The 21137-nt window shown below is 46.1% G+C and overlaps 2 long non-coding RNA genes across 5 annotated transcripts; one reads left to right on the plus strand and one right to left on the minus strand.

Moving 5' to 3' along the window:
- Window positions 1-1497: 1497 nt before the first annotated feature.
- Window positions 1498-2954, minus strand: LOC106976493 (uncharacterized). The gene is made up of 3 exons (XR_001430487.3): window positions 2565-2954; window positions 1966-2046; window positions 1498-1681 (listed from the first exon to the last, which is right to left on the minus strand). It is a non-coding gene; the product is annotated as an uncharacterized LOC106976493 (long non-coding RNA).
- On the plus strand, window positions 2949-20205 carry LOC128311969 (uncharacterized). Of its 4 annotated transcripts, XR_008290743.1 has the most exons (4): window positions 2949-3161; window positions 9291-9383; window positions 17531-17897; window positions 19107-20205. It is a non-coding gene; the product is annotated as an uncharacterized LOC128311969 (long non-coding RNA). The 4 variants fall into 4 exon arrangements; XR_008290740.1 differs by lacking the exon at window positions 19107-20205 and having other exon boundaries at window positions 2954-3161; window positions 17531-19064; XR_008290742.1 differs by lacking the exon at window positions 19107-20205 and having other exon boundaries at window positions 2954-3161; window positions 17571-19063.
- The last annotated feature ends 932 nt before the right edge of the window (window positions 20206-21137 follow it).

The raw sequence follows: 21137 nt of genomic DNA on the forward strand, positions 1-21137 counted from the left end.
TTAACCAACTGAGCCACCCAGGTACCTCTTTATGACTGTCTTAATCAGATATCAGGGAACTACAGCCCCTGGGCCAAACTCTGCCAACTATTTGTCATTAAAGTTTTATTGGAACACAACCATGCCCATTTGCTTACATACTGCCAATGGCTCCTTTTGAGCCCCGCGACAGTAGAGTTGAGTAGTTGCATCCAGCCACCAAAGCTTGAAATGGTTAGTATTTGTTACAGAAAAAGTTTGCCAACTCCTGGTCTTAGTAATTCACAGACTTGAATTCTTCCACATGAAGATCAGAAATATTTTGGCAAGGTTCCCAGCTCCAGGTTCTTGATTACAAGCAACAGAAGCCGGTTCTATCTGATGTAATGTAGAAATGAATTTACTGCAGAAGACATCGGAGTTCACCGGAGATCTTGGGAAAAAGCCCAGAGAAACAGGCTCAAAATCTGGGCGTGAACCAAGGAAGAGCAGGTGGCAGCAGGACAGACAGACAGAAGGGAGCACCTGCTGGGATGCCAACATGGAGGCTGCCACAGTGAAAAGTCCTCTGAACCCTCCCCGCATCACTGCACCACTCAGGATTCAGAACCCTGAGAAAGAGAATTTCATGTCTGAGCTCGGATCACGTACTCATATGCTAGTTTCCAAAGAGCAAGAAGGGGTGTCTGGCCCTTCTTCCACTTCCACAGAGGGGTTCCTGCCTTCTACCAAGACTCACTCAGTGGAGGACTCATTCCAAATATGAGCAGGGCAGGATCTCCCCAAAGGTGACCGTGACTTTGCTTGAAACTGCATTAAATTAGGGAAAAATTGTTACCTTTAAATATTGAAGACGATTCATCTCACTATTAATTCAACTCTTTCTTTATGCCCTTTGCTAGAGTTTTAAATTTTCTTCTGTAATGATCCTGTGAATTTTTGTCTCTTAAGTCCTTGACATTTTGCGGTTTGGTTGTTGTTGTTTTGGTATTTTATTGTCTACTATCTTCTTGACTTTATTATGGCTGATATTGAGGGGTGCTACTGATTTTTGGGCATTGGCCTTATAATATTGACCTTTCTTATTATTTCCAAAAGTCTGTTGGTTTTTAGTCTTCGTGTAAATGATCCCAATACTTAACGATTGTGATGATCTCATCTCTTTCCATCCAATCCTTGTATTTCTTAGTATTCTTTCCTGTCTTATTACATTGGCCTGAACCTCCAGTGTTATGTAGAACATTACGATAGCATGCGTCTTGCATTGTTCCAGATCTTAAAGGGAATGCTTTTCAAGTGTTTCCAGGTAAAAGGATAAACACTTTTCTATCCCATTGAGGAAGTTTCTTTTTGTTTCTAGTTTTCTACTAACTTACATAGTAAATAAGATGCTTTTTGTGCATCTGTTGAAATGTTCCTAAGTATTTCCTTCTTTAGCTTGTTAGTATATGAAATTACATTAATAGTTTTTTTCTAATGTAGTATTTTTCTCCTTACATTCCTAAATGTTAACCATAATTTATCACAATATAGTATATTCTTTTAATCATTGAATTCAGTGAGCTAGTACACATTAGGATCTTTGCATCGGAATTTACCAGTGAGACTGGACTGTAACCTACTTTTAGTGTACTGTCTTTCATCAAGTTTTCATACGAGAGTTAAATTGGCTTCATGAAAGGAAATGGCAATCTTATCCTTCCTAAAGAAAAGAAATAATAAAAGTAAGGTTACGAATCAGTAAGATGGAGAATTTTCAAAAGTAAAAACGATTACCCAAATTATAATTTGTTCTTTTAAAAAGAGACAGATAACCAGTTGCCCACACTCCCCAGTCTGCCCCGGAGGGCTCCACGTGACACCCGCTCTCCTGGTAGTTAGTAACAGCAGCCCCTGTCACCCACAATACCTTACCCACGGGGTGGACCTGCCGCGACGGATGTGGGTTTGATGCTGTGCATGAGCCGAATCACAGGGTAAACTTACCTGGTCTGTCTGGGTTGTAGGCTTCTCACTGGCAGTGTAGAAATCGTAACATTCACCTCACTGGGAAGCTGGAAGTGCACCCTAAATAAAGCAAGTAAACTGTCAACATCTACACAAAAGTAAGTTGACTCCAGCACCAGTGACTGCCGTCCCTGCGACCCACCAAGTGGAGCCAGGACCCCAGCGCCCAGACTCAACAGAAGAATCCCAAAGCCATCTTGACCAGAGGCAGGGGACTCCGTGTGAGGCCACACCACCACGAAGTGACAGAAAAGATACGTGTTGGTCTCCTCCCCTCAATTCCTGGCACAGGCCTCCTGATACCCTGGTAATGTCCTGGCTGATCGGAGTGTCTTTTTCTTGTATGAGGTGACCCCAGGGGGTGTCCTTTCACCACAAAGACCAAGCCAGGATTAGGAGCTTGAAATTTCAGCACCCTCACCCTCCATTCTCTCGGGAAGGGAGAGGGGCTGAAAATGGACTGATCATGCCTAAAGCAAGGGGCTCAGAGGGCTCCCATGTCGGTGAACACATCCACATTCAGGGAGGGTGACACCCCAACTCCAGAAGCTCCTGTTCTGGGGCCTCCCAGAACTCACCCCACGCGACTCTTCGTCTGGCTGTTCATCTGCACCTTTGCCGTGTCCTTTAATAAGCGGGTAAACGTGTTTCCCTGAGTTCTGAGAGCTGCCCTAGCAAATGCTTTACTCTTACGAGGGCGAGCGTGTGATCGCGAGATTCCCAGCCAGGGTGGACAGAAGTCGCGAGGACCCTGGGGACCCAGCCCTCATGACCCACAACTGAAATGGGGGTTGAGGAACAGAGTCCCGGGACTGAGCCCTGACCGGGTGGGATCTCAGGCCTCCTCAGGGACACAGCGTGGGGCTGAGCGAAAACGTGGGGCACGCAGCTGGACGTTGGGGAGAACCGGTGCCAGAAACGCGCGTGGGCATGCGCACCGGCGGGCGGGGAGCTGACGGCGGCAGGCGGGCGGGGAGAGGTGCGCATGCGCACGGGCCGGCGGGACCCAGGACGCTGCAGGCCTCCAGACGCAACGCGAGGGGTTCCCCCGGGAGCACCTCCTTCAGCGCCGGGGTTTCAGAGCTTGGGCCAGTATTCCAGCGTCCTAAATGTGTCAGGGAAACTGCCAGAAGCGGCGGAGCCGACAGCACGGTGCGGACGAGGACCACAGGCAGGTGAGGCCACGTGGGCCCGAGCGGCCCCAGGGCGTGACTGGAGGGGGTGCGAGCTGCTGGGGCGGCGGACGCTGGCCCTCTTTGGCCCGAGGTGCCGCCAGTTTGGAGGCCACGTGACGCTGCCCCACGGGTGAGGGCCACGAAGAGAGGTCATGATTCTCGCGTCCCCACGTTTCCGGTCTTAGCTGCAAACCTGCAGCGGATCCGGGCTCGGGGCTCAGGCTTGTATCTGCGGGTCTCTCGGTGGCCCTTCCGCACCGGTTTTCCCCGCCCTTCCACCCGCCGCGGGCCCCGACCCCGCACCGCTCACCGGTGACCGGGCCGGCCGGGAGGTGCCTTCTCTCCCATCTCGTCTTGGTTTGCTTTATCTCGCGAAGGAGACCCGTGCGGGACGGAAGGGAGTCCCCTCTTCCGTCTTACTCTCCAGGGGTGCCGGTGGGACAGGGACAGCATTGCTCACGCGTGTGCGAGGACCTCGGGGTCACAGCAGGGCCACCAGCCTGGCCGCGGTACCTGTGTCCCTGCCCCGGCCCCGCGAGGGTTAGCACCGGCTCGCTTCCCCGCCCCCGCCCTCCGGACAGGCTGACCCCGCCGCCTCCCTCCGGGATTCGCCCTCCTTCAGTCCTTCCTCCACTTCAAGGCTCAACCCCAAGGTCAGCTCCGCTGTGAACTTTGCCTCCGCTCTCCCCTGTCATCTCCCATGTTCCCTCCCCACTTAGTATCTGTGGTTGCCAGTCCCAACGTCCTTATCCAAATGTCTGTCACAACACCCGTGACACTTTATTCTCTCTAGCTGATTGTGGCTGTGTCCCTCCAATGGACTGGAGCCTCCTTGAGGACAAGGACTTGGTCAAAGTTCTTCTGTAACCCAGTCAACATAGTAAAGTAGCCAGCACATAATCGGTCACACTTGGTTTCTTTTATCCCCTCTGCAGCCAAATGTAGAGGAAAGTCAAAACCTTTATTCAGAACAATTAGAGATCCCGCCGTTTCCACCGTATTTACCACTTCCTCTCTTCACCAGATGTCTCAGGAAAGAATAAACAAAGTCAGGCAGAAAGTCAATTTTTTGGGTACAGACATGTATATGTTTCAAAAGGATAAGCAATTACATCTTCCTTACAAAAGGAATTGTGTCTTAAGGCCACAGAATAAAATAGGTAAAAAGGGGATTGTGAGAGTTACTTTGCATTTTGTTCAACATCTACTTGTGAATAAGTCAGTTTGCAGATAATCCAGTTGAATTGCTGGTTTTCAAACCCATTTTCCTAAAATGGATCTGCTTCTTTGTAACTGGGAACTTCCTGGAATGTGGACCATAAACACATAACTTATTTTCACGTTAATGACAAGCTTTTCTGTCAACCATCTGCACCCATTACTTTGGACAGAATCTTCCTTTGTGAACATGCCCCTCAGAGAGTGGTAATTTAAACCAGGAACAGGCACAGTGCAGCCCAGGGTCAGAACCACACCAGAGTATTTCCAGAAAGCCCTAGACTTTATCCTGGGAACACGGCTAACTACAATAGGTCTTTCCTTCCTGTAAACATCCCCACCTTTGAAAACCTTCACCAACCTCACCGGTTTTCCGAGTATGGCCTGGCCGTGGCATCATCAGCAACGCCTGGGCCTGGTGACTGGTTAGAAATGCAGACTCTTGAGTTCCAGCCCAGGCCTGCGGGGGCACAAACCCTGCATGTGAGCGACTCCCCACATCCGGTTCCTTTACCTTCAAATGTTTTTAACCTTTTACAGTGTGTCCCACGTGTCCCCTCACAGCCGTGGGAGAGAGAAAGTCACCCTGCCTCTGGCCCGGCCCTCACCACTAGTGAGTGCACAAACAGTTTCGCAGAACATCCTGAGACCGGGCAGCTCCGTGAGCTTGTCTGAACACAGACAAAAACAGGAACACGTCCAAGCCACAAAAATAACCAAAATGTTTTCCATCCTAGCGGAAATGACTGCCGTTGTCTCTGGGCCAGTGAAAGCTTTGGATTCTGTTTATCCCTGTCCTCGTCCTGTACCCACTCATAGAATTGCCCCTGTTTGAGGGCAGCATCCAACCATGTCTCAGTATGACCTAACAGAAGCCGAGATCCTCCCCAAAAAGTCCTTTTCAGTCACTTCTTACTAACGTGTTACAGGGTGCGCTGTCTCCTTGGATACACTGAGCAACAACCCTGCTTGCTCAGGAGCAGGTGTGTGCCTGGTGGTCTTTGACGGTGCCGACACGAGCGTTACTGCACAACCTTGCTGCTAGTTCCCCTCCCTGAAAAGGTGATTCCCAGTCCAACCCAAGGCAAGGAAGAAACGGAGATACTCTTTAGAAACATTTACAGTAATGTGAGAGAGTGATTTTATTGAATCTAAAAGTAGGGCATCGGGCTGCATTTTGTATACCAGTTTTATTTTCCTGCTCCTCATAATAGTGTCTTAGAAGTGATCAGCATTCAGTTTTTAAAAGAGAAAAGCAATCGGTTCTTCATCACCAGTTGTTTGAGAAGCACGGTCCCAAAACGTTCTCTGATACTTTTCTTTCTCAGCACTGCTCTCATATTAATCTTCTTAAAATTCTTAAGTCACCTTAAAGGTATACCCTTTCTCAGTCATCTTTAGCATTACAATCTCCTCTGTTTTCCAGTTGGAGAGGAAACTAACGTAGTTTGAATATCTATCATATGTTACTAATTATACAAATTTAAATACACTCAATACCCAGGAAAGAATTTTTATTTTATTCTATTGTTTTTAATTTTTATTTATTTTTAAGTAATCTCTACACCCAACGTGGGGCTTGAAGTCACAACCCCAAGATTAAGAGTCGCATGCTTCACCGATTGAGCCAGCCAGGCGCCCCCCCTGGCCAGGAAAGAATTTTAAATAAGTATCAGCATCCTTTTCCAAAACCTACTTCCCAATGTTTTTATGGGTGAATTTTTTTTTTAAACATCAAGGAACATATATATCGAATGTTATTTAGACAAGAATAAAGCAGGACAGGCTTCCTAATTAATTTTTTAGAGCCTATCTAGTAGAACAAAGCTCATCAATACAGCATTTGAATATTAGAAGATGGTACCATTAGTATTGACGTAAAGGTGCTGTGCCAGACCCTTATTGGGATTGCTGCTTCTTTTTTGGCTGATGTCATCAGGTACCTACTGAGTGTTGGCACTGTTCTCAGCATGCAGCGGCCGCATTGGGGCCAGCACCCCTTCTTTCCATTATAAGCATTGTCATCCTTGGCTACAGAAGTAGGGGGACACAGGTAGAGGCGATCAGAACTCCTCACCCCTCTGGTGTCAAGGGCGGCTCCAGAGGTGTGCTTATGGTACACGTAGAATAAATCCACTTTCCCCAGAATTGTTCTAACTGTAGGTAGCAGGGAAGTAGCCTTTTTTCCTTTGTCATGAGTCATTAGGATGCGGGACAGACTGCCGGTACGCTGCACCCCCCCCCCCACCTCCCCATGCCTGGAGAGAATCTGTCTGACATAGTAGGTGACAGGTCAGTCCAAACTATGGGGATGCAAAAGGTACAAGAGCAAGGGAGAGACTCTCAACACTGTCCATAGGATTCCCTGAGGCCGGGTCTCCCCTGGCGCCTGCACCCTCCCTTCCCCTTCCTAGGGCTTGGTTTCATTCCTAATTCCCAAATTCCTGTTTTAGTTTAAGGTAGTTCGATTTCCTTTTCTGTCATTTTCCACCCAAAAGCCTTCACTAGCACAGATCCTCAGTGAGCAGCGCGTGTGGTAGAAGGAGCGAGGGCCAGAGAAGGGACAGGTGCAGCCTTAATGCTGTGACCGCTCTTCCCTTGGCCTCTCCGAGCTTCACGCGCTTTGTTTGCAAGCTGGGGTTAGAAACAGCCCCCTCCGGAGAGTTCCACTCAAGCTCTGGAAGGGCAGGGAATACGTCTCACCTCCCTTCTTATGTCCCCAGCACTTAACCAATTGTCACAGACCGGGCCCTTCATAAATATCTATCGAATGAAACAACAAATGAAAGCTTAAATTGGGAGGTAAATGCCAGAGCGCTAACGCTCCTACAAAGGATGGCGAGCGCATGGGAGACTCACCTTTCTCTTCCGTGGGAAGACAGAAAAGAATCTGTCTCTACTCGGATCTGCTTGTCACTCGTCCCTAGTAGAAACTTCTGACTCACCATTTCCCCCCAGGCACAGTGCCTGGGAAAGGGCAGCTGGGAGAGTCGAGGCTGCAGAGGCAGCGAGGTCCCAGGCCGCCAGGAGACTCCTGCGACTACACTTCCTACCCACTGAGGAAGAGGCATGGCTGAAAGAGGAGGGCCAGGAATGATGACTGGTATGTGGCCAGCTTCCAGAAGGAAAGAGAGAGGAAGAAAACTAAGAGGACACTGGGATCTCCAGGCCTTTGCTCTTTGCTCTCCCAGGCCCTGGCCCCTGTGTCCCTCAAGGGCTCCTGCAGGGGAGGAAAAAGTTTTCCATCCCTCTCAGGGTCCCTGGTTGGATCCGGAAAGTAAACCGACAAGGACAGATTAATAGGAGCAAACAGTACAAATTCGTTTAATAGAAGTTTTACGTGACCTGAGAACTTTCATAGGGAAATGACCAGCGTTTTTACACCAGGTTTGATGGTGAGGGGACAGGATAGACAAATGGGATAGGACAAAGGGGATGAGGGGGTGAGCTGGAGGAGGCCTAGCCAAGCCTGCCTGTTGGGATTCTTCTCCCTCACCCCGGAGGTGAGGCTGCTCCTTCTCTCCTCGTATAGGGAGGACCCCTCTCACTGGAGGGTCTCATGACCTGCACTGGGGAGAAGGGTCAGGGGAGGCCAGAGAGACCGCCCGCTTCTGCCCTCTTCTAACGCTGTCCCTCATCTTTCAGGGTAGTGTGTCCTGAACCCCGTCACTTGAAAACCAGAGGTTGGTTTAGCAAAGGTCCTCATGGAGAAAGCCAGCTCTTTGGCCTGTTTGTATTTTTGCTTTTCTCACTTCCCGTTTAGCCTTTGAAGATTCCTAACTTCATCAATTTGTTGAAGTCTAGTTTTCTAAATGTCCCTTTATCCTTTATCCAGCATTTGTATGCGTTTTCACTGTGAAAGTCACCTGAGGTGTCTAGGATGTTGTATTGCCAATGACAGTGGTAATTCTACTTGACCATTCTCACAGAGTTTCACTGATTTCATTTCAAAAAGGTTCCCTTTATTTAGTGTTTTCTCTCTTTATTATCACAGAAAATCTTAATGTTTTAGTCTACCCGGTCTTTCCTCTCATATTTCATCATTAATTCTAGGGTTTCCCAGACTTCTTAAAACTTTCTGATGTTTAAAGCAAATACGTGCTCAGGAGTGTATACAGTTTTTATGAAACAGTCAGCAAAGTAGGGGCGCCTGCGTGGCTCAGTCAGTCGAGCATCCAACTTCAGCTCAGGTCACCAAGTCACCATTAGTGAATTTGAGCCTCATGTCAGGCTCACTGCTGTCAGCACAGAGCCCACTTCAGATCTTCTGTCCTCCCTCTCTCTCTGCCCCTCCCTGATTCACGTGTGCACTCTTTCTCTTTCTCTCAAAAATAAATAAACATTAAAAAAACTAATAATTTTAAAAATAAAATAATCAGTCAAACAGAGTAGTTAAGAGCATGAGTTCTGGACGCAAACGTCCTGGCTTTAAATACCCTTTGCCACTTAGCTTGTGTGGCCTGTCCCTTGGACTTCCTCGTGTATAAAAAGGGGATGATAATAATAGTACCCCTCCTTGTTGGGGACTGAGTTAGTTAATATATGTAACGTTCTTAGAACATGGCCTGCCGCTCATAAGAGCTATATTGTGTTGATTTCATTCAAATTATAATTCTGACCAAATTATTAAAATTATTACCGCTATCCAGCACCTGTCAGTGACAATATTTATAAATCAGTAACATTTTTGCATAATCCTAGAGGCTTGAGCCTTACTGGCTGGAGAAACTGTATGAAACCATGCTCCTAGGAAGCATAGGGAAGCTAGACCTAAGTATTTTAGACGAAGACAGAAGTAACACTGACCACATGCTGAGCCAGATGCAACAGTAGGGGTTTTCTATGAATTGTCTCATGTCTTCTTTCTAACATCACTTTGACAGAGGTGCTCTTATTATTCTCACATCCCAGCTGAAGAAATGGAAGTTCTGAGAAACTAAGGGGCTTCCCTGATGCTTGCAGATGAGGCAAGGACGAATGGAGAATCGGGCTTTGGACGCCACAGTGAGTATGTTTAGCGGGGCAGATGCCCAGCCTCACATCTTTGGAGTCAGCACATGCTCATGTCCCCTGAATTCATGGGTACAGTTCCACATTGCTGTTGGATGGGACATAAGACACTCCTTTGTCAAATAAGTCCTCCTGGGGCTCCTGCGTGGCTCAGTCGATTAAGTGTCCGACTCTTGATTTTGGCTCAGGTGATGATCTCACGGTTCGTGAGTTTGAGCCCCACGTCGGACCTCGCACTGACAATGCAGAGCCTGCTTGGTATTCTCTCTCTCCCTCCCTGTCTGCCCTTCCCCTCCTCGTTCTCTCTCAAAATAAATAACTAAACTTAAAAACAATAAGCTGTTTCCAAAACGTGTGTGTGTGTGTGTGTGTGTGTGTGTGTGTGTACACACATATTTATCAGTACTCCTCATTCTCATTTCACCAAAGAGGAAACTAGAGCTATACGTCTGTGGCTTGGGCTCCACAATTAGAAGTGGCAGAAATGAGGCCAGAAGTCCGGTCTGCTAACACTTAACGGCAGTGTCCTTCGCTATGCCTGTCTTAACCCTGAAGTCAGGCTTTTTTCACTGGTGTTTTATAAATACAGTGTCTGATTTATTTGATATGGGGAAAATACAAATTGTTTTGTTAATACAGAAACCCAGGGAGTTGAAAATTAGATACTTTATTATTGTTAAACTTACCTTTTACAACAAGCAACAAGACAATTCAAAACCAGACAATCTGAACATAAGTGTCTTCAAAGAAGTAACCGGTGTCTAACTATGTTAGATTATAATGCCACTGTCCTTACAGCCATAGCACCTTTCTAATATGCTAGAGGGTCACCTAAGCCATCTGGTTAATAAGAAATAATATTTTAAGCCTCAGTACAACTTCCTTCTTCCACTGAAGCCTACTCACCTGTGAACAGATAGAATACAAAATACAGTATAAATTAAGACCCAGGCAACCCTGAATGAGACCGTGGGTCACCACCTCCTCAGGAGCTCACGTCACCAGTCCCTGAGCTCCAGGCACCCAGCGAGGCCAGCGCTTGGTAACAACAGTGCACAAGACCCGGAGGCCCTCAAGCAACTCAGATTCCGACGTGTTATCTCTGACACTTGGAAACTGGAGTGTTGCAGCTAGCTGAGCAGCTAAGCCTTCCCTTCCCCCAGCCTGTGGGGGTCCTCGTGTTCCACAAGGAAGGGAACTTGACATTCTCATCTTCGTGTCCCCAGGACCGGGCACAGAGTCCTAATGCAGAGTGGGCGGGGATACCTGTCTTTGGAATGTTGTAACAGATGAACGAAGGAATCAGTGAGTTCATGGATGTTGCTGTGACCGTGTGACTGTGTCAGGGACAGGATGGTTCAGACGTGGCATCTTCCTCCTGTGGTCACAGACAAGGTCCATGTGCAAACACCAGAAGATTTCTGTTCACCTCAAACTCAATGTAAACCAGTCATATGAGATGTGGCTGATAAAAAATTATGAAATAACTTGCACTTGAGTTAACTGGAGTATGGTGCTCAAAAGGGAGAAAGTTAATAGGGCATTCTTCCCTCTACAGTCACTTCCAAATGTTCCAAATGCCGTGCTCAATTCAAAGGGGAGTGATCTTTCTTTCCCAGATAGACACTCTCCCCGTTGTTCTGTCTTCTTTTCTTCCACTGGCTTGGAGCTTTGTTTGGTCCTCTCTGTCTAGCTCCTTTAGGTGTAAGGTTATGGTGTTTATTTGAGACTTTTCTTATTTCTTGAGCAGGCCTGCATTATTATAAACTTCCCTCCTGGAACCACTCTTGCTGCATTTCAGAGATTTTGGACTGTTGTATTTTCATTTTCATTTGTTTACATGTATTTTTTAATTTCTTCTTTGATTTCTTGGTTGACCCATTCATTCTTAGTAGCATGCTGTTTGCTCTGCCTGTATTTGTGTATTTCCAGAGTTTTTCTTGTGGTTGACTTCAAATTTCATAGCATTGTGGTCAGAAAAGGTGCATGGTATGACTTCAGTCTTTTTGAATTATTGAGACTTCTTTTGTAGCCTAAAATGCAATCTCTTCTGGAGAATGTCCCATGTGCACTTGAAAAAAATGTGTATTCTGTTGTTTGGGGATGGGCATGTTCTGGATATATCTGTTAGGTCCAGCTGGCCCAGTGTGTCATTCAAAGCCACTATTTCCACACTGATTTTCTGTCTGGATGATGTATCTATTGATGTAAGCGGGGCATGAAAGGATCCTACTATTACTGTATTACTGTCAATTTCTTCCTTTATGTCTGTTAATATTTGCTTTATGTATTTAGAAGCTTTCATGTTGGGTGCATACGTATTTACTATTGCTACATCCTCTTGTTGGATTGTTCCCTTTATCATCATGTAATGACTTTGTTTCTTGTTACGGTCTTTGTTTTAAGGTCTATTTTGACCAACATAAGTATTGCTAACCCAATTTTTTAAAAAAAAGTATAATATACTGGAGCGCCTGGGTGGCACAGTCGGTTAAGCGTCCGACTTCAGCCAGGTCACGGTCTCACGGTCTGTGAGTTCGAGCCCCGCGTCAGGCTCTGGGCTGATGGCTCAGAGCCTGGAGCCTGTTTCCGATTCTGCGTCTCCCTCTCTCTCTGCCCCTCCCCCGTTCATGCTCGTCTCTCTCTGTCCCAAAAATAAATAAACGTTGAAAAAAAAAAAAAAGTATAATATAACCTCAAGATTGAGTTAACAGTAGCATGGTGCTCAAAGGAAGAAAAGTTGGTAGAGGATTCTTCACTGCTGTGGCCACTGCCCAGACATTCCAAATGCGATGCTCAATTCAGAGGGCAATGATCTTTCTTTCCCAGATAGACCCTCACCCTCTTGTTCTGTCTCTTCTACCCACAAAAATCCTTCTCATCCTATCTTCCATCTCTCCATTGTCCTCAGAATTCTCTCCTGTTCCACAATACCACTCCCCGCAGCACCAATTTATTTCTCTTTCCCCTAAAGCCCTGTTATGTTACGGTGCTTATCTTTTTTACCTAATTTTTTCATTATTTATTTACACCTTATTTATCAAAAGAACACAAACTGCAGAGCACTGATCAAAGGCAATTGATTTTTATTATTTTTGTTGTACTTGCTCCCATGTGCATTTCATAGCATTCGATGACGATCTTCTAAAGGCCAGTGAGAGACCTTTGTCATTTCTTTCTTTTTAAATTACACACCACACCAAGCTAGTTGTTCTGGGAGAAGAACAGAAGTTACTTATCTTACCGTTGATTCAGACATCTACAAGCCACGACAAGAGGAAGCTGATACACTGGCCGGGAACAAGAGCAAACATTCTCACCGAGCCAGGAGCTGGGTTTTGCAACATCTCTTAGTTTATAGATCTGTAGATATATTTTCATGTACATAAATAAGAGTTAAGCAACTAAGGATGTAAACACGTCGTTCCCAGAAGAGGAAATGCAAATGCCTAATAAAATAACCAAAGGTGTGCTGTCTCAGTTAATAAAAAGAGAAATGCAAATTGAACAAAATGAGACTCCATCACTTGCCTATCACATTGGCAAAAGACAAAGCAGTAATGTTCAGTGTCAGCAAGAGTGGGAATATAAATTTGAAAGTACATTTCACAATGCTGATCAGAATTTTTAAAACACACATGCTCTGACTGAATAATCTCCTTGCTAAGAATCCACTCCTCAAAATCACTTTTTCCGTGTCGCCAGGTTATTGGCTGAGGGATGCGTGCAGTGCCGTAAATTTAAATTAGGAGAAATCAGAGATAACCTAAATATCTGTCAAAATAATTAATTTTAAATAAACTATACCCATGCACTGATGCCACGCTGTCATCGCAAAGGAGGAAGCATATCTCTCTGTGTAGCTATGGAAACATGATCACAATATATTGTCCAATTAAAAAAGCAAGTTGTGAAACAATAACTACAGTGTAATTCTTTTTTGTGGAAAAAAAAAGACATGTTGTATGTTTCCATGTTCATATAATTGCACGTACAAATCTCTGCATAACTGTATGTGCAAAAACACACATACAAACAAAAACAGAGGTCTGGAGAGATAAAAACCTAACACCTGTGGTTACCCCTAGGGAGGTCAAACAGGAAGGACTTTTTTTCTTACAGACTTCTGTGTATTGTTTAAATTGTCTTTCAACTTTCATGTGATACTTATGACTCCTTTTGAAACAGAAAATAAACCTAGTAAAAGTAGAGGCTTTTAAACGTTGTTATAAAATGTTTGAATATTCAAGGAAGCAGTGATCAAACTTCAGAGACTTCATGCATGAAAAATCTCTTTATTTTAAGCATTCTTTAGAACTCTGTGCTCACAAAATTATTCACATATATTTGTGTCAGTTACAGAAAACTGAAACCCTGTGTGGCAGCCCAGAACAGTCCCTTCTGTGTGGTAGATGAGGTGAAAGGAACTAAATTAAGAAAAAGAAATTTCTCTGACACTTTGCTTTTAAAGCATTGACAACCCAAGTGTAGGGCTCTCAGAAACAGTTCACCCGATCATTGGTTGATGTGAGGGGCCCCAAATTCAAATGCCACAGGACAAGCAAGTCAGGTAGCAACATCAGTGAGGCCAGCTGGGAGTAAGTAAAGAGGGAGGGATGTTTGGGGCGAGCACTGTCTCTAGCTAGTTGGGACTGCATCTTTCAATATTTTAAGAGGAATTAGACATGAGAATTTTTTATCGCAATACCCCTGGGTTTTACATTTTAGCAACAAATTATTTAAAATCTTAAGTGCTATGTTGGTAAACTGCAAAAGCCAAACAAAACACCTCTCCCCACTGGACTTGGCCCACAGTCTCCCACTTGCCATACTTGGGCTCCACTGTCCTCGCGGAGTCTAGGGGACTAGTTACAACACATCCTTTATGGCCCACATAGGCTTGCTCTTTCATGAGCCCTTCGGCCATGGTGTTCTAGAACATGAGTTCAAAGATAGTTTAGATATTTCTAAATCACTAACTGGAATCACATAGTATTTGTCTTCTACATCTGGCATATTTCACTTAGCATGTTTCCAGAGCCCATCCACGTTTCAGAACTTTGTTCCCTTTTGTGGCTGAAGAATATTCCATGGTATGGTGTATAGTGGGATTGTTTTTTGAAGCAGGCTCCACGCCCAACCCAAAATCAAGAGCGCACGCTCTACGGACTGAGCCAGCCAGGCGCCCTGTCTTTTATAAGAAATGCATACTGGTCCTCATTTCCCTTTCCAGCAGGACAGCATCTAAATAAAACTCGTGGAATTTCCGAAGTCTGAGAAAGTTCAAGGTGTCTTTTGTTATGTTAATGAGGTGGTTTTTGGAAAGTCCCTCAGACACTAAAGCAAGATAACTCGTAGCCAGGGGGACCAGCCAGGTGACTCACAGAACGGGAGACCTCCAGGGAGGGGAGAGGGGCTGTAGGTAAAAATTCGGCCCACGGGTGATGATTACATCACCGTATATGTAATGAAGCCTCCATTAATACCCAGAAACGACAGGGTTCAGAGAGCATCCCGGTTGGTAAACACTGTGGAGATCTGGAGGCCAGTGGCTCCCTGGAGCAGGCGAAGCCCCGTGCCCTATCCCCATTCCTTGCTCTGTCCTTTTATAGTAAGCCTGTCTGGTGGTTCCTGAGTTCTGTCCTTTTATAGTAAGCCAGTATTCCAGTGACTAAAGGGGTTTTCTGAGTTCAGTGAGCCACTCCAGTAAATCGAACCCAAGGACAGGCCCTTGGAACCTCTGATTTATGGCCAGTCGGTCAGAAGCACGACTAACAACCAGGGTGACTGGCAGCTGGCCACCGAAGTGTGTGTGTATTGGGCGTGGGAGAATTGAACCCTTCACCTGTGCCATCTGAAGCTCTCTCCAGGTAGGTAGTGTCAGAGGTGAATTAAACTGTAGCGCATACAGCTGGTGCCTGAGCATTGCTTGTTGGTGTAGGGAACTGAGTGTCGAACATTTTCCATGCGTTTACCACATTCGGTTTATCTGTTCCTTTGCTGATGGACGCTCGTTTCCCTTTGTCAATATTGTGAAAAATGCTGTAAATACTGGATTTACAATGTCTGAGTCCATTTTTCATTCCTTTGAGTATATACCTGGGAGTAAAATTGTTGGGTAATAGGATGATTCTGTATTGGACTCTGGGGAACTGCCAATCTGTTTTCCACGCCATCTGCAGCATTTTACATTACCACCAGCAACGCATGTAAATCCCTTATTTTTACGATGAAGAAGTCAAGAGTAAAACTGGTTAGATAGCTTGACCTCATACACGGTAAGTCAGCTGCAGGGCTGAAATCAGAAACAAATACTGAGGTCCCAGGACAATCTTCTTTCTGAGGTTAACCTCACCAAGATACGAGTCATATGATCAGGCAAATGGCAGCGATGTCTGCACAAAGACTGGACCATTGGAAAGAGTCTCCTTAATATATCTGGGGGAAAGAATTTGAATAAGTTCTGGATTTTGCTCTCCATCATAGAATTTTGTTTTATTCTTTTCTTCCTCGGGTCTAAACTCAAGAGAAGATTAAATCATGCTTATCTTTCATCTAGTGCCCAACTAGGTGCCCAACACATTTTTTATCATTATTACACTTACAGTTCTAAAATTAAGGCTTAAAAGTATTACGTTATATGTAAAAATTTTAACTTTAGAAAAATGGGAAAATTAACAAAAGTGGAAAGGAGAAAAAAAAAAAGATTACCTGGAGAACTATCACCCCTGAGTGCTTTTTCCCCATGCTTTTTTTTTTTTTTTTTCTAAGAATGGTGTTTTTTGTTTGGTATATGTGGTGGAATTGTAGAATCTTCAAGTTTAAAAAAATTATTAAAGTTTGGGAGAGGCAAACTTAAAAAATAGAACAGGAAAAATAGCTATTCATACCCAGCAAACCACAGGCAAACCCTCCTACCAACTCAGCAGCCCTCATAGTCTTATGACATCCCTTTTGGTGGTATGTTATTACTTATGTGTCCTATGGAAAACTTTCATTTATCCAAATATAAGAGCCTCAAGAGTTTGGCCACAGCTTATACCAATCTGTTCCTTCCTCCATGATGTCATTACAGTAGGTGCCCCTCAAAGAACTTGTGGATGATTTCTACTGACTTCACATCACCTTCGAGGTTAATACTCCCCTGAGTCTCGGATAAGGGGTGACCCAACCCAGTCCCTGAAGGGCTTCCCGTTCTGTGTAAGAAATTAGTTCAGTAATCACAGGCCGTTTAAACGTCATCCGAATCTTTGCCTAACTTGAAGAATACTGAGTGTAATTCCACATGTAACGTAATAGCGCTTCGTCCGCTTGGCCCCATCCATCTCTCTGGGAGTCTTCAGCCCACAGGTGACTCAAAGCCCCGGTCTCAAAAGCATCACCAAAAACTCCCTCTAAATGTCATCCCTGTGTTTCTTTGTTTTGCTTTTCTTTCCCCTTCCTTGGATTTCTTTTGCTTCTTCCGACCAATAAATTATAGCCCTTTGCATCATCTTGGCATCCGTTCTTGCTTCTTTGGCTCAGCCCCTCTCTCCTGGGCCACTGATTCTGCTTAACAAAGGTTCAGGATGGGGCTGGCACACTCCCCCCTCTCCTGGAAGGGGGACTTAGGAGTTAGGACTGGGGGAAAGGCCTGGGAGAAATCACAAATGCCTATAATGTATTACCTTGCTTTTATTACATGATGAAATTCTCATATATCATATATTATTTATTTGGGGTAGGCTACATGAAAGGTCTTGGGAAAAATTACATGGCCACTTGAAAAGGTACAGTGATGAGTTTTCTTTGACGATGGAGGCCACTGCCTCCCTACCATCCCCTCTTCAGGACGTCACCTTGAGGACACAGCAGACCTGGTAAAAGTGGCCTGAGCTTGTGATCTCACAAAGCAAAGTCTTGGGCCTCCTGACCCCTGAAAGTGTAAACACTCACTGAGTCAGCTCACAGTCTCCCTCGGGTATGATGAGACCATCACAGGGTCTATCCTCTCGTCTCTCCTGCCTCTCCCCCACTTTCTGTATAAATTTACGTGAAAATCTCTCCAGACTCTAGTCACTTGTAGCTTACACCCATGCTATCGCTGATCATGCTTACCCAGCATTGAAATCATGTTCTCTTTCTCTTCTATGTTGTTACAGAGGGGGCTTTTGTTGGAATCTTTCTGTTCTATTTCCCCAGCATTGCAATGATCCTCCAACAACCAGTTTCGTCTCTTCAGCTATAGTTCTTACTTCCCGTCTGCTGTCACTGCAGGTGATACCCCACGTGCACCTCTCCTGGGTGACAGTGGACTTCCGTAACACCCAGCACTGCCCAGACGGAGCACCGCTGACCACGGAGACACCAACACACGATCATGGAAACTTGGTTCTACCGTGGCTCGCTCTGCCCGCGTTCTGGAGAGAGGCTGTCTTGCGGGACTCAGAGATGACAGAGGGACATTGAGGCCAAGTTCTGAGAGTGGCCCGTTCCAAGGAATGGGACGTGGAACTATCGTCCACCCAGGTGCTCAAGCCACAAACCGAGGGGTCAGCCTTAATCTCTCTTTCTGTCACCTGCCACGTGCAACCGACTCCACACCCAGTCCACATCCCAAACCCATCTGCGGCTTCCATTGTTGCCACTTCTATGGTGGTTGGAGACACCACGCAGTAGGCCTCAGACAAGATTCCCCGTTTCTACTCTTGTTCCTTTAGAGAGCTGGTGTAGTCTTTTTTATTTTTGTATTTTTTAAATTTTTAAAAATGTTTATTTATTTTTGCAAGAAAGAGAGCCAGGGAGGGGCAGAGAGAGAGGGAGACACAGAATCTGAAGCAGGCTCCAGGCCCTCAGCTGTCAGCCCAGAGCCTGACACGGGACTCGAACTCCTGGCCGGTGAGATCACGACCTGTGCTGAAGTGGGCAATTAACCGACTGAGCCACCCGGGAGCCCCTGGCATAGTCTGTTTTAAAAATATAAATCATAACATATCACTTTGCCAATTCTCGAATGGCTCTCCATCATATGTAAATTAAAATCCACACTTCTCGCCTGAATAACCCCAACCCTCATCTTGTGCCTCTCTGCCCTTACTCACCAAGCTCTGGCCATAGTGGCTTCCTCTCTGCTCTCCCAACACCCCAGGCTTGGTTGAAATGTACTTCCCCTGGTTTTTTCACAGGCCTCCTTTTAAGGACTCAGCTTGACAGTTACCTTCTTAGAGAAAACTCCCCTGAGTACCTGTCCTGAAGTAACCACCCAGTTCCATCACACTGCTGTTTCCTCAGCACAGCGCTTACTTCTGGCGGGTCCTTGTGTGTATGTGTGTGCCTTCAGTCTCAAACTTTTGTGGAGTGGATGAAAGCTAAGGCCTATTCCTCCATCTCCCCGGTGGGAGACAGGAACTACTGAGCAGGGGTCAAGACTGTCAGAACTTTGTGGGGTGCACGGTGGCTCAGTCGGTGAGGCATCTGACTCCGGATTTTGGCTCAGGTCATGATCTCATGGTTGTGGGCTCTGGCCCCACATTGTGCCCTGTGCTGACAGCTCGGAGTCTGCTTGGGATTCTCTCTCTCCCCGTCTCCCTCTCTCTCGCTCCCTCCCTCTCTCCCTCCCTCTCTCTCTCAAAATAAATAAACATTAAATAAAAAACTGTAATAACTTTATTTCAGATTTTTTTTTAACTTCCTCATCATAGCTATTTTATCTTTTGTCAATTTCTTCATCATGATTAGCCCTGAAACTCTGGCCATAGGAAGTGCTTATTGATCTGTGCAGCTGGCAGCGGTGGCCTGGGGACTCGCAACCATGTCCGTATGCAGGCTCGAGGAAGGAAGGGCACCGAAGAGCCAGGGTGGTCATCTGTGACTTGAACGAGGAAAGGAAAGTGAGCCGAATCCCTGTGGCCTCCTCCAGAGAAGGTCTGACAAACAAGCAGGGACTAACCGTGAAAGAGCTCAGGGGGCTTCCCCGCATCCACCGCCAGAAACCTCTGATCTCGGATCTCCTCTTCCTCCCATCCTCACGACATGATCCTGCCCAGATCGCACACCGAAAACTCCCACCCCCTCCTCTCCCCCAGACAAGTGCTGTGGTTTCAGACACAGCTCCCCCCTCCCTTTTGGAGAAGTCATTCCTTCTAAACTGTCGTCTGCCCGGAACTTTCTTCTCTGACCTCCTGGTTTGGAGAGCAAAACCCAGTTGTGTAGGAGTGTATGGTCTCTGCCATTGGATCTTCACCTTTACTTGGTTTTTGCTTCTTCTGTTCTTTCTTTTGCTCTTGTCTTAATGCACGAATCCTGCAGAGCATTGAATACAAAATAGACACCCAGTAGATCCTTTTGAATTAATTGTACTCTGGGGGAAGAAGCATGAAGGAAGAACGAAAAGCAGAGGGAGGAAGAAGGTGTGAGTAGAGCAGGGGCTCCAGAACACAGGGGAAGGCAGCAGAGTACAGGAGAGGGAGGAGGCCCAGAGAATCAGCATGCCCTGTGAAGACTTAATCACAGTGGATGCTCACGTGCTGTCGATCTGCTAACATGGAAGTTGACAGGAAATTGGCAGCGGCAGGGAGATGGCCACAGACCAACCCACACTCTTTTGTTCAGTCCTCCCACTGCCTTGTCTTATTAGCTGCTCCCTCACGGTCTCAAAGTCTGGAAAACTCGGGCTCATTCCTCATGCAAATACTGATTTATCAACAGATTGGCTTATATGCAATTAGAAGGTAATTACCTGTGCACACCTAACCGGACGAGCCTTCCTTTATTACCTCTTTTTCTTTGAATGAATAAAAATTGACCGTGGGATGTAAGGAATTGCAGTGATGGAAAATGAAATCTCCGTGTCTTTTGTGCAGACTTAACAAGCAGCTTCTGTCATTCCTATCTGGAGACCATTGCCCTTTCCAACCACTCACTGGGGTCTGTTATTTTAGGAGGCAGGTAGATCTGTGCTATTTGCTGCTGTTTCCCAGCACCCAGCACCGTGCTTGGTATATGACATGAGTTCAGTAAATTTTTGCATATTGACTGATTGAATGAATGAATGAACGAATGATGGTCCCGGTCTCTACTTCATCCTCAGGTGACCTTAAGTCTAAGACACAGATGTATGGGAAATACAGAATGGGTGGGGGAAAACATGACTGAGGGAGAAAAGTACCGTAGTTTGCTTTCTTTATGTCCAGCCCACGTTCATTGCACAAATACACACACACTGAATGCCTTCTCTGTGACAGAAAGTGTGTTCCCCGTCCCCGGGGAAGGGATGTTGCTGTGAGTGCTGGCCTCACAGCCCCCTGCGTCTGCTGCTGTTGGAATCCGCAGAGCTGGGCGCTCCAGGCCGGCCTGGTGCCTCTGCCTGCTCACACGGGGACTGAAGCTTCACGTGCACCAGTCGGATTGGCACAGCCTCTGACACATTCTGGAGCCCAGCTGCAAAGGAGTCTGAGGATTTGAGATAGAAAAGCAGACAAGCTATTCAAATGATGATGAGTGGCCATAAGTACGACCAGTGTCCACTGTGTTACAGCAATACGGGATAGGAGCCGAACCAGAAACCTGCATCCAGAGACACTCTTCGGTTCTCATGGGACCTGCATCCCTGGAGGAGAGACAAACACTGAGCATACACGTGAGCGTAACGATGGAAAGTGGTAGGTACCACCAAGACACGTAAAACTGTGAGGTGCAGTCTCCAAGAAAAGCTTTTCTGAGATGAGCAGAGAGCTAAATGACATGAGGGGGTGGTAAGCAGAAAGGCTC

The sequence above is a fragment of the Acinonyx jubatus genome, chromosome D1 (assembly GCF_027475565.1).
Source record: "Acinonyx jubatus isolate Ajub_Pintada_27869175 chromosome D1, VMU_Ajub_asm_v1.0, whole genome shotgun sequence".
Taxonomy (NCBI): domain Eukaryota; kingdom Metazoa; phylum Chordata; class Mammalia; order Carnivora; family Felidae; genus Acinonyx; species Acinonyx jubatus.